Source organism: Sprattus sprattus, assembly GCF_963457725.1.
Source record: "Sprattus sprattus genome assembly, chromosome: 5".
NCBI lineage: Eukaryota > Metazoa > Chordata > Actinopteri > Clupeiformes > Clupeidae > Sprattus > Sprattus sprattus.
Genome location: NC_137924.1, coordinates 27713213 through 27728521, shown reverse-complemented (window position 1 = coordinate 27728521; position 15309 = coordinate 27713213).

Sequence of the window (15309 nt, the reverse complement as noted above, 5' to 3'; positions counted from 1 at the left end):
GTAAGGAGGACATCTGATGGATAAACAAGAGGTCAATGCGTGTAGAGAAGTGTTGTTTGTTCACTCGGAAAAGGATGAAAGCGAATTAGAACAAATTTAGGAAGTCTCACAGACATATGTGGCTCAGTGATGCTTGATGAAAGACTTCATAAATGGATCACACTACAGAAGAGGTGCCTACCACAGCTTCCTGTCTGCCTGCGTACATGTACCCGCCCTGACCTATAACCTTTGAGCTGAGCCCTGCTATTAGGTTTCAATAGTACAATATTTCTATCCTAAATCTTTTACATACATTGGGAATATATATAGAGGGTTTCATACGAATGTTTCTCAGCGGAAAATTGAGACATTCAGGTGTCCAGATCAGAGTTATCTGTATCCACTCTCTTCACGAAGTTAACGCACATGGTCTAGGTTATAATTATAATAATCATCGTTGTCATTAATAGTAGTAATAATAATAATAATGATGATATTATAGTTCGTAATTATTATAGTATTATTGTTAACTGTTAAGAGTTAAATTACATAGCTTTGTCCGGGTGGGAAAACGCTGTTCAGGCTTACCAAAGTAGGCTATTGCTTAGAGAGCCTCTTTGTCTGTCAGGGCAAACGCTGCTCAAGCTGATTTTGCCTAAGAAATTGTTGTCATTAATAGTAGTAATAATAATAATAACGATAATATAGTTCGTAATTATTATAGTATTATTGTTAACTGTTAAGAGTTATATTGCTTAGAGAGCCTCTTTGTCTGTGAGGGCAAATGCTGCTCAAGCTGATTTTGCCTAAGAAAGCCTCTTTGTCCGGGAGGGCAAACGCTGTTCAGGCTAACCCAAGTATTGCTTAGAGAGCCTCTTTGTCTGTGAGGGCAAACGCTGCTCAAGCTAATATGTTGGAAGATGAGGATGACCACCCCTCACTAGTCCCACCTAGTGGCCAGGAGCCACGAGATGGAGGTGGAGAGGCTGAGAATGAGGGGCAAAGGGTAGCTGGCAGGAAGCACTCCCGTAAGCGTAAGCATGTGGAGGGGCAGGTGGAGCAACTGCAACGTCAGATGCAGGCGATGCAGGACACATTACATGGGCTCCTGCAAGACCAGACGCTGCCACAAAATCTGGCTGAGCCACCAGCTAGACGCTCTCGTCGCTGCCCTGATGAGCTGTCACTGGCAGCCTCTGGAACGTTTGACACAGAGGGCTTTGACCCCTCTGATTCTGAGTTGAGTGAGGATGCCTCACAGACCTCGGACACGGTGCCTCTTGATCCATCAGACAAGGCAGTAATTGCTAGAGCAGCAGAGCGGGCCAAGCTACCCCCTGTGGTCTCAAATGTGGGAACATCTGTGTTTGACAGAGGGCCACGGTGTAAGTCGGAGGGGCTTCCCATCCTTCCGGATTTTGTAGCAGAGCTTCAGTCCTCCTGGAAAGCTCCGCTCCCCTGCCAAAAACTCAGCTAGCTAGCTTGGCTGGTGCTGAACGTTGCGGCCTGGCCGCAGCTCCGGTAGTTGGCCCCACATTCGCAATGTTGGCGGGTGCGTCGGTGAGGGCTGATAAGGATTCAAGCATTCCAGACAGACGCAGCAAGCCAGTGGATGCTGCGCTGCGGAGAACATATCAGGCCTCTGCGGTGGCGGCAAGGCTGTCATGTACAAGTTCCCTACTCCTGGTTTACCTGGAGGGGCTGCTGCAGGATTTGGCAGCCTCAGCACCTGGTGATGAGGTGTCAGAGATGCTGCGAGTGGTGGATATGCTGTTGCGGGGAACCAGTGCTCATGCACGAGCTCTGGGCAGGTCCATGGCCTCAGTGGTTCAGGCACGTCGCCAGTTATGGCTATCCCAGTCTGGTATGCCAGCCCAGGACTGCGTGGCAGTGGTGTCAGCACCAATTGTGCCAGGGGAGGTCTTTGGCCCTCCGTCAGAGGCGGCCCTAGAACAGTCAAAGAAAGCACGTGAACTCACCAGGTCAGTGCATCAAGCTGGTAGGTTTCGGCAGGCAGCCGGTTTCGGGCCGGTTTCGGCAGGCAGCCGGTTGAGTGCAGCCCCACGGCGTTGGGCTGGTCCGCAGCAAACGGCGGCTCAGGAACCAATGGCAGGTTCAGGCCGGGCAGGTCAGGGTTTTTTTCGCCAGCAAAGGCCTCCCAAGTCGGCAAGGGGCCACCGAGGTGGTCACCGGTCCCGTCCATGACGGTGCGCACCCTCCGATCTCCCGTTTCACACCTCAGCACCTTGCTTGCTGGCGCCAGTGTACTCGCTGCCCATGGGTGTTGAGCACGCTGGAGTCAGGTTACAAGCTACAGTTCAGAACCAAGCCCCCACGTTTTCGGAGGGTTGTTCCCACCCTGTTAAAAGACGACTCGGAGCACAAGTCTCTCGCAAACGAGGTTTCAGTGCTACTAGGAAAAGGTGCGGTAACACTCGTGCCCTCAGATCAGATAGGACAAGGGTTTTACTCAACCTATTTCCTTATTCCAAAGAAGGATGGGGGTATACGCCCCATCCTCAATCTAAGAAAGTTCAACCGGTACCTGCGGCGCCTTCCATTCAGGATGCTACGCCTGTCCACCGTGCTCGCCTTTGTCAATCAGGGGGATTGGTTCACCACAATCGATCTGCGGGATGCGTATTTTCACATCCCAATCCACAAGAGTCACAGGAAATACCTTCGCTTTTATTTTCAAGGGAAGGCATACCAGTACAAGGTTCTCCCCTTTGGTCTGTCCCTGGCTCCTCGCACTTTCACAAAGTGCATAGCTGCAGCCCTGGTGCCACTCCGTCGTCAGGGCATTCGCATCCTCAATTATTTAGACGACTGGCTAATCTGTGCACCTACCCTAGAGAGGGCAAGGAGCGACACAGAGGTGGTGTTGGAGCACCTCCTCAAGCTGGGGCTTGCGCTAAACAGAGAGAAGAGTATGCTCAGGCCATCCATGTCTGTGGAATACTTGGGCATTGTGCTGAACTCAGCGACAATGAAAGCTTGTCTAACAACTCGGCGGCAGTTGGTGCTGAGAGAGAGTTTGGGCCATCTCTTGGGCCAAACTCAGATATCTGTGAGACATGGTCGGAGGCTGCTTGGCCTGATGGCAGCAGCAGCCCAGGTAGTGCCGCTGGGCTTGCTTCACATGAGGCCGCTGCAGCATTGGTTTTGGAGGAACAAGGTGACTCCTTACGAGAGTGGCCGACGCCTGTTACAGCGGGATGCAGAGTGCATCCCCAGCGTAAGCTGGTGGATATCGGAGATATCCAGGCAGGAAGGGATGTCCCTTGGTCAGCACAGCACAAGGGAAACCATAACAACAGATGCTTCAATGACGGGCTGGGGGGCCTTGTGGCAGGGCCGTCCAGTTCGGGGCATTTGGGAGCAGGAATGGCAGGGGGCTCACGTAAACATGCTGGAGCTAGAGGCTGTACACCGAGCCTTAGTCTACTTCATGCCAAGCCTGCGGAGCAGAAATGTTTTGATACGATCAGACAGCTCCACAGTGGTATCCTACCTCATTCACGAGGGCGGGACACGCTCTATGTCCTTGCACAAGAGAACCCACGAGCTTCTTCAGTGGGTTCATGCAAAGGGTTTCTCTGTACGGGCAGTATATCTGACAATGTGGCAGCCGATCTTCTGTCCAGGGGGGGTCCGAAGCCCGGCGAATGGCGACTGCACCAGCACATAGTGCAAGCCATCTGGGAGGCCTACGGGCGGGCCCAAGTAGACCTGTTTGCCTCCAGGGACACCACTCACTGCGAACTGTGGTACTCGATCCAGGGTCCCAGGGGAACGATGGGGGTGGATGCTCTGGCAGGCGAATGGCCTCAGGGCCTTCTCTATGCCTTCCCTCCCTTTCCTCTACTTCCAGCAGTGCTGGCCAAAGTACAGAGACTTCGGGCCAGGGTGCTGCTGGTAGCCCCGGATTGGCCACACCAGCCGTGGATGCCGAAACTGGTGTCGCTGCTTGCGGGGTCCCCGTGGAGGCTTCCACTCAGACCGGACATGTTGACACAGGCTCGGGGGCAGCTTTGCCATCCGAACCCAGGTCTGTACAAGCTGCATGTTTGGCCCCTGGACGGGAACATCGAGACAGGTTAGGCCAGGCAATATTGTCAACATTGCAGGCGGCCAGAGCACCCTCCACGAGAGCACTTTATGCTGGTCGATGGGAAAGGTTTGCACGCTGGTGTCGTCTCAGGTCGACAGAACCAAATTCGTGTGGCATCTCTGAGGTTCTGGCTTTCCTCCAGTCTCTCCTAGAGGAGGGCCTAAAGGAATCAACCTTGAGAGGATATGTGGCAGCAATATCTGACCGTCACAACCTTGTAGGGGGGCTGTCAGTTGGGTCTCAGACTCTCGTCGTGCGGTTCCTTAAAGGGGCCCGAAGGCTGTGCCCATCTCAGCCTCGGTTGGTTCCTGCATGGGATCTGCGGGTTGTGTTGGAGGCGCTTTCAGAGCCTCCTTTTGAGCCATTGGCCAACATAGAGTTGGAGTTCCTCACGTGGAAGACCGTTTTCCTGCTGGCCATCACGTCAGCGAGGCGTGTAAGTGAGTTGCAGGCATTGTCTGTACATCCCTCATGCCTTAGGCTGGGGGAGTCAGGTTCGGCTATCTCCCTCTTGCCGAATCCGGCTTTCCTGCCCAAGGTCCTTCCAAGATCCTCTGTGTCAAGGCCACTCGTCGTGGACTCCATCCACCCACCTCCTCATGAGTCTGCGGAGAGTGCTAGGTTGCACCTTATATGCCCTGTTCGTGCATTGAGATCATACATTGACCGTACCCGGTCCGTTAGGCAAACGGATCAGCTGTTTGTGTGTTATGGGGGGTCGACACGTGGCCAGGCAGTTTCCAAACAGCGGCTGGCCCACTGGCTGATGAAGGCTATCGAGTTGGCCTATGAAAAAAGGGGGGTCCCGCCACCTACTGGGGTGGTGGCCCACTCTACTCGTGGTATGGCTGCCTCTTGGGCACTGTTCAGAGGGGCCTCACTGGAAGAGGTGTGTGCGGCAGCAGGCTGGGCTTCTGCTCTGACCTTTTCGCGATTCTATCGCCTTAACGTGGCTTCAACAGTGGCTGCCACTGTCTTACAGGCAGGGGGACAGCAGTGACACAGGAGCACTTTTCATTTCCCTTCAGGGTGTAACGACGCCTGGTAACCTTGTTTATTGCTTATCATTTGGTGTCAATAAAGGAATTTGATTATTGAATATCTGTGTCCTTTGGTTATTATCCCCCACTACGTTTTTTCCCCTCATGACTTAATGTGGTATACTGTTGACCCACTGTGGCGTGTTGACCAATATGAAATAGAACGAAGGGTTATGTAGATAACCCAGGTTCTATGAATGAAGGTCAACACGCCACACAGCGTGGTCATTCGGGGAAGAGCTGACGCTAGTCGGCAAAAAGAGGAAGTGGCGGCGCAGGCACACCTGTATATATAGGGACTAATTGCGCCCACGTAGCGGGGATAAGTTGATTTGTAATTCCGTCTCCTAACAGCTCACCCTCGCGGGAGGAAGACCCACTGTGGCGTGTTGACCTTCATTCATAGAACCTGGGTTATCTACATAACCCTTCGTTATTATAATGGCGGAATTACCTGGAGGAAGACCGGAAAAGTTCACAGCCGAGGAGACCGACGTGAGATTTACACCAATTTTTTGGCAAGCCATATATAATTACAAGGAAAATAAAGTATTTACCACATGAGGAAATCATTGTGATATCCATATCCAAGATATTTTAAAAATAGGCATACATCTAGCGTACACATTGACCCAAATGATTCAGGTTAATTGAAGCTGCGTGACATTTGATTTATTGTATGGCTTTGTAAAAAGCCGGGAGATAGATATATATGGGGATGCGAGAAACCCTCCAAAAGATGGCAAAGTCAAGCAAGCGTGGGAAGATATTGCCGTGATTGTTTCTGCTACGGGGCACCCGAAAACGGCTACACAATGCCGAAAACGCTATAATAGTACAGCGGATAACCATGAAAATTGTGCACTTTTTGAAAGAAACATGAAACTTCTACCAGAGTTAGGTTATACCATGAGGTTCATTTTCAGATTTGGAGGGAAATCAGATTTGACCTCTGAGGCCCGGTAGAGGTCAAATCCAAGATGGCCGCCAATAATATTCAAAAGTGCCTCACGTTGGAACCAAACACAGTAGAAAAACACTTAAGGTGTAATTTCCTACTAACTTCTGGGTGCCCATTCTGTATCTGATACATTTGAAACCACTAGAATTCAAGAAAATGCATTTATGTAAAGGTCAAGGTAAAAAAAAATATTATTTTTTGATGTACCCCAATTAATTTCTTTGTGGTCTCTGTATTATTTCGTGGTGCACAAAACCAGCAACCAGTTCTCTGCCAGAACAGAACAATGCCATGGTCAAAGGTTCTGGTGGGGCTATCGGACTGACTGTAAATCCAGGAGCACTCAGACGCTGGATGGTAGCAGGACCAGAAATCGCCAGGATCACTAAAGAGTTTGAAGAACAGGCAACAAACCAACAGCATGGACTCAGTGACTCAAGACACCATGAACAGCAACCTGGAGTGCAAACAGCATTCCTAAAGGAGGTTAAGGCACTCGTCACAGTGCTGGAAGAGATGGGGAATCCATTTCTAGAACACAGCCAAGATCTTTTAGTCATTGACACAAGAGGCATCGTTGATACCCAAGTTGCTGATGCTGTAAGAAGGATTGATTGTTGAGGAGCAGTACACCCTTGGTGAGGAGTAGTCCACCGAGTTTGTGACCCAAAGGCTGGAAAGGTGTACAACACCTATGACACATCCTCTTCCAAAGAACAAGTTGCCACTGTTCAGCAGACCACCTGTCAAGAGCAAATCAAAAGAGAAGGCACAACTTGCCGCACTGAGGAGTGACTTTGGCCTTTTTTCAAGGCTGTACATCTCATGTCAAACACGAGATGAAGACATCAACCACTTCTTTTCCCATGAAAACCAGGCAGCACCTCAAGCTCTGTCAAGTGGAGGAAAACTTCAGTTCGGGGTTAAAGCAGATCTGCTTCACTGCCTGGAGTCAAATCTGCCCGAAAACAAGTGTTCCTGAGACTGATGCAGTAATTCTAGATGGTGCAGCTGTTGTTCAAATGCTGAATCTAAAGACATCAAGAACATTTCAAGAGTATGGAGAAACAGTGTTTGTACCATACATCTCTGCTCAACTAGAGGTAGGCGCCCGTGTTGACCTTGTCTGGGATGTATACCTATCTGCCAGCCTGAAAGCCTCAACAAGACAAAAGAGGGGAAACGACATGAGGAAAAGGGTTGCTCCCCTTACTGTGATGCCCAAGAACTGGAAAGACTTCCTTCGGTGTGATGAAAACAAGTAGAGTTGTTTTCCTTCCTGGCCCGAGAAGCCGTTAATCTGCCTGTAGCACAGGGCAAAGAACTGTATGCAACAGATGGAACTGGAGTCCTCTGCTCTCCTGCTGACTTATGTGTGGCCCGCCTTACCCCATGTTCGCAAGAAGAGGCGGACACTCGGCTACTTCTGCATGTGGCAGATGCTGTGCAGAAAGGTTGAAAGAAGGTGACCGTTGATACGGATGTGGTGGTGTTGGCAGTGGCTTCTTTTAGCAAAATAGCTCCTGATGAACTGTGGATTTCCTTTGGTGTTGGGTCAAGTTTCCGGTTCATCACTATTCACGAAATGGTTGCCACAATGACTCCTATCAAGTGCCTGACTCTCCCTGTCTTTCATGCTTTCACTGGATGTGACACTGTGTCTGCATTTGCTGGCCATGGAAAGAAGACTGCCTGGGAGACATGGAAGTCTTTCCCAGAGGTCAGTGATGCTTTCCAGGAACTCCTATGCATGCCAAGTGAGGTCAGTGTAGAATCCATGTTACTGCTGAAACGATTTGTGGTGCTTATGTATGACCGAACCAGTGAGAGCATGGAAGTGAATGATGCCAAGAAACAGCTTTTCTACCAGAAGTCCAGGAGTTTAGAAAAACATCCCTCCAAACCAGGATGCCATCAAACAGCACACATCAAGCGTGCTTGCTTTCAGAAGAACATCTGAAACCAGTCACTGGTCCTGGATCCAGAGATGCCAGAGCCATCTGACTGGGGCTGGACAAAGGAAACCACTGGTTGGCAGCCACTCTGGACCACTCTCCCTGAAGCAGCAAAGTCTTGCCATGAGCTGATCCGCTGCAACTGCCAGAAAGGGTGCAGTGGACGGTGCTTGTGTCTCAAAGCTGCACTTAAATGTACAGATCTCTGTTTGTATTCTGATTGGCTAATGGGTAGTCATGCCAGCCGCGTATTGACGTTCTAGCCGGTCTGCGGTCTGATAACTATTGTTATTGCACTCCGGTGACATCAATCTTAAAAATGAGTGATACCATGTACCAAGATATAACATTACATCCTTAAAAAAATGGGCGATATATCAACAGCCATGAGCATGTATTGATAGAATCAGGACTCCTATTATGAAATTATCTGAGAACAGGAAACCAGTTGAATGTCATGGTACCAGAAGAATAAAGACTCAAGAATTTGCGAACATTTTGATTTTGGGTAATACTTTATAGGACTTAATACAGGTCAGTACAATTCTGTAAATTAAAGCCATTTAAGCTGAGCCCTGTTGTCCGTTTTCTATTGATCATTGTAACTTGAAGTTAGCAAGTCATTGTTTGCTAGGCAAAACCTAATAAAGGTAAACAACTTACTAACCTTGACCGTTCGGTCATGCAGGTAAATGATCAGACGTCGGCTTTGCCGTATCAACCTCGCTATCGCTCGGTCGATATGTTACGGCCTCAGTCTGATAATTTACCTGCATGACCTCACTCTCGGTTAGTAAGTAGTTATTATTGGCATTATTATTGGCATCACAATTACTGTTATTATTTTGGAAATAAACAACCATTTTGCACCGTTCACCTCCCTATGTCTGCATGATTTGACCTCCATATTGATTTAAATGCATTTTCTTGAATTCTAGTGGTTTCAAATGTATCAGATACAGAATGGGCACCCAAAAGTTAGTAGGAAATTACACCTTAAGTGTTTTTCTACTGTGTTTGGTTTCAACGTGAGGCACTTTTGAATATTATTGGCGGCCATCTTGGATTTGACCTCTACCGGGCCTCAGAGGTCAAATCTGACTTCCCTCCAAATCTGAAAATGAACCTCATGGTATAACCTAACTATGGTAGAAGTTTCATGTTTCTTTCAAAAAGTGCACAATTCCCCTTGATTTGAGGGCTTAACCGCTGTACTATAATGACGTCCGGAGACCAGGGAAATCCAAGCTGGCAGGTAACACACGTTCTCGTGGCCTCACGGGAGGTGGATCTACCTCGACCCAGGACCTGACGGCAGCAGAGGACATCGCCACGTCTACCCTCACACCTGAGAGCTTGCAGGGATTTGGGGGCATGGAAATCGGCACCCAACCCAGTGCACCAGCTGACCAAACCCAAGGTACATAAATAAAGTCCACATACACAGAGATGAGTTTACAAGATTTATAATAATACTGGCATGAAATAAATGCAACAAAGCCATACAATAAATCAAATGTCACGCAGCTTCAATTAACCTGAATCATTTGGGTCAATGTGTACGCTAGATGTATGCCTATTTTTAAAATGTCTTGGATATGGATATCACAATGATTTCCTCATGTGGTAAATACTTTATTTTTCTTGTAATTATATAAAGCTTGCCAAAAAATTGGTGTAAATCTCTCGTGTAGACGAGAGAAGTAAAGTGTAGGCTACTGTGCAGCCAAGCACGCGTCCTTAAAATAGCGTTCTGAATACCCGCCAGAGACTTTACACATTGTGCCTCTGACATTAGACTAGCTTTTTTCTGGTCAACGGCGCACAGCGTTGTTTTGAAACTGCAAAATACCATTTGCGCCAGAGAAACACCTTCTCTGTTCCGCCCCCGCCCATGTCGGCGCAAGTTCATTTCGACGCGCGCCTCTGGAGGGAAAATCCAAGATAGGAATGATACATGCGTCGGTGACAATGTCAATTGCGCTGGGTGCAAGATAGGCCCATAAGTCATTAACCCATGTGAAAATAGTAATTAGAGAGGAGACAAATCAGACAATGTTAACCATTATGAGTGATACATTTGAATGAAACCAGGATGCGCCAGTGAATGCTTGGTATTTCAGATATGAAATGTTCCTGTAAAGTGTAAGAGCTGCACTCCCTCACACTCTGCTGTCTTCTGTGTCCTGAGTATGTTGATTGGCACATCCTGCTGATTAACAGCCCTATGAATCAAACAGACAACAAACCAAAGTCACAGACACAAAAACACACAGATATTCCTCACTACATTTCACCTAAGATCTGCACTTTTTACGGACGTTACAGATCATGTTAGAGATGTCATCATCTACTGAGCCTCTGACATTTACTGTACCTGATATCTATGTTTGGCTAAGCAGCAGGCGATGGAAATCACACTTGTGTAGATGAACACTCTGAGGACTAAAAACAGAATCTCCCACATGTCACCTACAAATACCTTCTGCTCATCAGCCAGAGGTTTCTATGAAATTAAAACAAAATGCAAAATATACAATAGTAATTACTGCAATTCTGTAATTGTGATATCATCGTATTAATGATTATGTAATTATTTCCCAAAATAGAAAACACACCTATTATTAGCGCCCAACTTTTGAATATTAATTCTGCTGTGGTCCTCATATCACAGGTGTAGATTCCTTCATCAGACTTCTGTAAGTCAGATATCTGAAGCTTAGCTGGCATTGCTACATCAACACGCATCCTTTTGGAGGTGAATCGAGGTATGATCATTTTAGTTACTGGGCAGTGAAAATACAGCAGGTCCTTATTTTTCCACCATAACACCTCGACCAGGTCCACAGTCTGGCTGGGCTCTGTGGCCTTGCTGCATTCAAATATAGCTGTTTCCCCAGGAGTCCGTCTCTGAGAGTCTAAGATATCTTTTAACAAATTGGAAAGTGATTCAGCACACTGACCACCAAGTCTGGTGGTTGCATCTTTTTTTAAATATTACCACAGAAACAAAATGTTTAGTTTATGCATTAAACTTTGCTGAAATAATGTGATAAGTTTACACAAAATCTGAAGAAGTATTAGGAGTACAGAAGTCCGCTTCGTCCTTCCTTTTGCCATGGTGCATTGTGATGATTCTCATGGTTTGCTAACCCACACATCACAACCAGCACCCTCAACGCCCTCTTCCTGTTAGACCTCAGCGCCAGTAAGCCCCAACCACTTGTTGCAATCACTTTCGGCATCTGAAAATAAAACCTCACTTCAGTGAAGAGTTCTTCTGAGTTCGCTTGACTAGATGAGTCAAATGGCAGCATTGTTTGGGTCGTGTTGAAAGACAATTGACACAATTCAGGATTCTGTATAATTAGTTTCTTTACTCTGGAATATGTGAAGACATTACAACATGGGTCATGCTCATCATTCATATTCATTCTGACTATACGCATGCACAGTGCCTAGTTATAGGAATTCACACTGATCATTACTTAAACAAGATGAACATAGACGTATGTTCTACAGGTCGTATTCACTTGTGTGTGTGTGTGTGTCTCTCTCTCTCTCTCTCTCTCTCTCTCTCTCTCTCTCTCTTTCTCACACACACACACACACACACACACACACACACACACCATGAAACTCACTATGAAGAGTTTCAGAAGAGCAGGAGAGTTCAAATGGGCCCATGATGAGGTAGAGGGGCCAACAAGGACCTTTCTCTTTCTCTCTCCCTTTCTTTCTCTCTCTGTCTGTCTGTCTGTCTGTCTCTCTCTCTTCCTCACACACACACACACACACACACACACCATGAAAATCACCATGAAGAGTTTAAGAGGAGCAGGAGAGTTCAAATGGGTTCAGGGGAGGGGCCAACAGTGACCGTGAGAGCGGGCAGGTAGCCAGCCAGTAATAGTCAGCAAGGAAAGTCAGTGTAAAGCTCAGCAGTGAAGTGCACATGTAGGAACGAATCTAAGGAGCACAGAGGAAAGGCACTTCAACAATAGCAGACATCTCCAAGGAGGGCAAGGCTGGTCAGAGAATCCAGGATGCAGAGAAGGTTCAGAATGGTGAAATATGACAGATAAAGTAGTACAACAGTACAACAGGGCAGGTTTATCAGCTTGAGAGGAAATGGAAAATTCTATCTCTCTCTCTCCCTAACTTACAAGAACCTAGGCCCATCCAAAAATACTGCATCTGTTAATATTTTTTTTGCGGATGCAAAGAGCAGTCATGTCAGCATTGGGCACTAGACCTTTGAGACCATTTTGTTTGTTCAATATATCTCCGTTTGGCCTTTGAAGTTAACCAATACACACCTTGATGCCACCGACAATAGCCTTAGGTGCTCAGGAAAGATGTAAAGTAAGGAGGACATCTGATGGATAAACAAGAGGTCAATGCGTTTAGAGAAGTGTTGTTTGTTCACTCGGAAAAGGATGAAAGAGGATTAGAAGTTGTTAGACAAATTTAGGAAGTCAGACATCTGTGGCCCAGTGATACTTGATGAAAGACTTCATAAATGTATCACACTACAGAAGAGGTGCCTACCACAGCTTCCTGTCTGCCTGGGTACATGTACCCGCCCTGACCTATAACCTTTGAGCTGAGCCCTGCTATTAGGTTTCAATAGTACAATATTTCTATCCTAAATCTTGCACATACATTGGGAATATAAAGAGGGTTTCGTATGTATGGAAATATTCTGATTTGTTTCTCAGCAGACAGTCAGGTATCCAGATCAGAGTTATCTGTATCCACTATCTTCGCGAAGTGACGATTGTATAAATTGTGTTGCAAGTGAGCCACATGCATAAATATTATTTATTCATCTGTGTAGTTCCGGTGGTATAGCCCCAGGCCTAGCTTTTTGTCAGTGCTATCAAAGCTTCAAACAAACAAAACCAGGAAGTCTTACAGACATCTGTGGCTCAGAAGACTTCATAAATGTATCACAGGAGAGGTGCATACCACAGCTTCCTGTCTGCCTGCGTACACGTACTCACCCTGACCTGTACAGCTAAACTAGCATGCATAGATCAATAATGCCATTTATATCAGGTACGTTTGTATGTTCTTCTTGAAAATGTCGTATATACTCCATTTCCATGTATTCATCTACAGCTGTCTCATACACAATTAACCCACAGAGAACCTTTTATTTTTTTATTCGATCAAAATTTTGCAATTCTACATAACCAAGTCCAAGTCCATAGCAATGGTTTTCATCCTCATAATAGAAGAAGATCCAGGAGAAGAGGCTGCTTGAGCTCAATATACCTCTGTACTGCCACCTGCTGTCACTGAGGGTGCATTACATATTTTTAACACCATCAGCAACACTAAAGAGTCTGGTGGATGAACGAACAACAAAAGCAACATCAAGATTATTCTAATTTGTCACATTGACAAACAACACATGTTGATATGCTATGATCTCTCCTAAAGGACTCTATAAGTCATTAACCCATGTGAAAATAGTAATTACAGAGGAGACAAATCAGACAATGTTAACCATTATGAGTGATACATTTTAATGAAACCAGGATGCGCCAGTGAATGCTTGGTATTTCAGATATGAAATGTTCCTGTAAAATGTAAGAGCAGCAATCCCTCACACTCTGCTGTCCTCTGTGTCCTGAGTATGTTGATTAGCACATCCTGCTGGAGTTTTCATAACACAGGTGTAGATTCCTTCATCCGACTTCTGTACGTCAGATATCTGAAGCTTAGCTGGCATTGCAACATCAACACGCATACTTTTGGAGGTGAATCGAGGTGTGGTCATTTTAGTTATGGGGCAGTGAAAACACAGCAGGTCCTTATTTTTGAACCCGGCCACCTGGACAAGGTCCACAGTCTGGCTGGAATCAGTAGACTTGCTGCATTCAAATATAGCCATTTCCCCAGGAGTCCGCCTCTGAGAGTCTAAGATGTCTGATAACAAATTTGAAAGTAAATCAGCACACTGACCACCAAAACAGTAATCCAATAAACTCCACCAAGTCTGGTGGTTGCATCTCTTTTTAAATATTTCCACAGAAACAAAATGTTTAGTTTATTTCAGCAAAGGTAATGCATAATGTGATAAGTTTACCCAAAATCTGAAGAAGTATTACAGAGTACAGAAGTCCGCTTCGTCCTTCCTTTTGCCATGGCGCATTTTGATGATTCTCATGGTTTGCTAACCCACACATCACAACCAGAACCCTCAACACCCTCTTCCTGTTAGACTTAAGAGCCAGTTACGTCCCCAACGCTTGTTGCGATCACCAATTTCATCCACCACTTTTGCCATCTGAAAATAAAACCTCACTACCATGACTAGAAAGCTTCTCTTCACTCTGCTTGATCACCGTGGATAGATGATAATCTAATTGATACGCAAAGATAAAAGTAGTGTAACGTTGTTGCAATCACAGGCGGAACTTGCCTTTCCAGTAGATGGAGGGGTACCTTTCTGTCTCTGATAGAAGTTAATCTGGGGGGGGGGTACATGAAAAAAATTGCTGTCACGAGAGCTAGCATAGCTTAGCTGCTAAATACCGAATTCTCTAATAACAGTGACAAACAGAAATTCGACGTCAGTTTTAAATTCTCTAAACGGCAATACATGTCCTTACACACAATATCTACTCACAGACAAATCATGTTGAAAGTTCAAACGGAAACCAAGGCTCTTCAAGGAGGAATTCAGCTGCATGCAAATTAACGTCTTCTCTAGTGCCCTGCGCAGCCGTGTGGAGTCCATGAGCCGTCCATTGAGTTAAAACTAATAAAATCAGGTAAAGTTCCCGTGATGATCTCCAAGAAGTCCGTTGGTTTGAAATAAGGTGGTCCAACCAATATATATAGCACTTGTTGTCTCACAACATCTCACTTATGGTGTGATAAACTCACTTTCATTAATCCAGCCTACTGATTTTTGCTTAGCCTCCTACCTTGATCTAATTCTTTTTATTCAGACTTTACATAACTTTCATGACCAAAAATATAAATTGGCCAGCGATTTAATTCGTTTTTTTGTTCATAAATGAATGTAGGATGGTCGGAGCAAAGCCTCATGGGAAATGCCTTTATCCAGTGAACTTAGGGAAATGACTGACCGGCTGTCAGAGAGAGAGCAGGTGAGAGAGAGCAGGTGAAGCGGACCTGATGGAAACAATGAATGTAGACATATTCTAGTATTTATTATTGTTTTATTTGTTTAAATCCAATGAAGTCTGTAGAATCAATAGCACACCGGGTTAAGCGCTG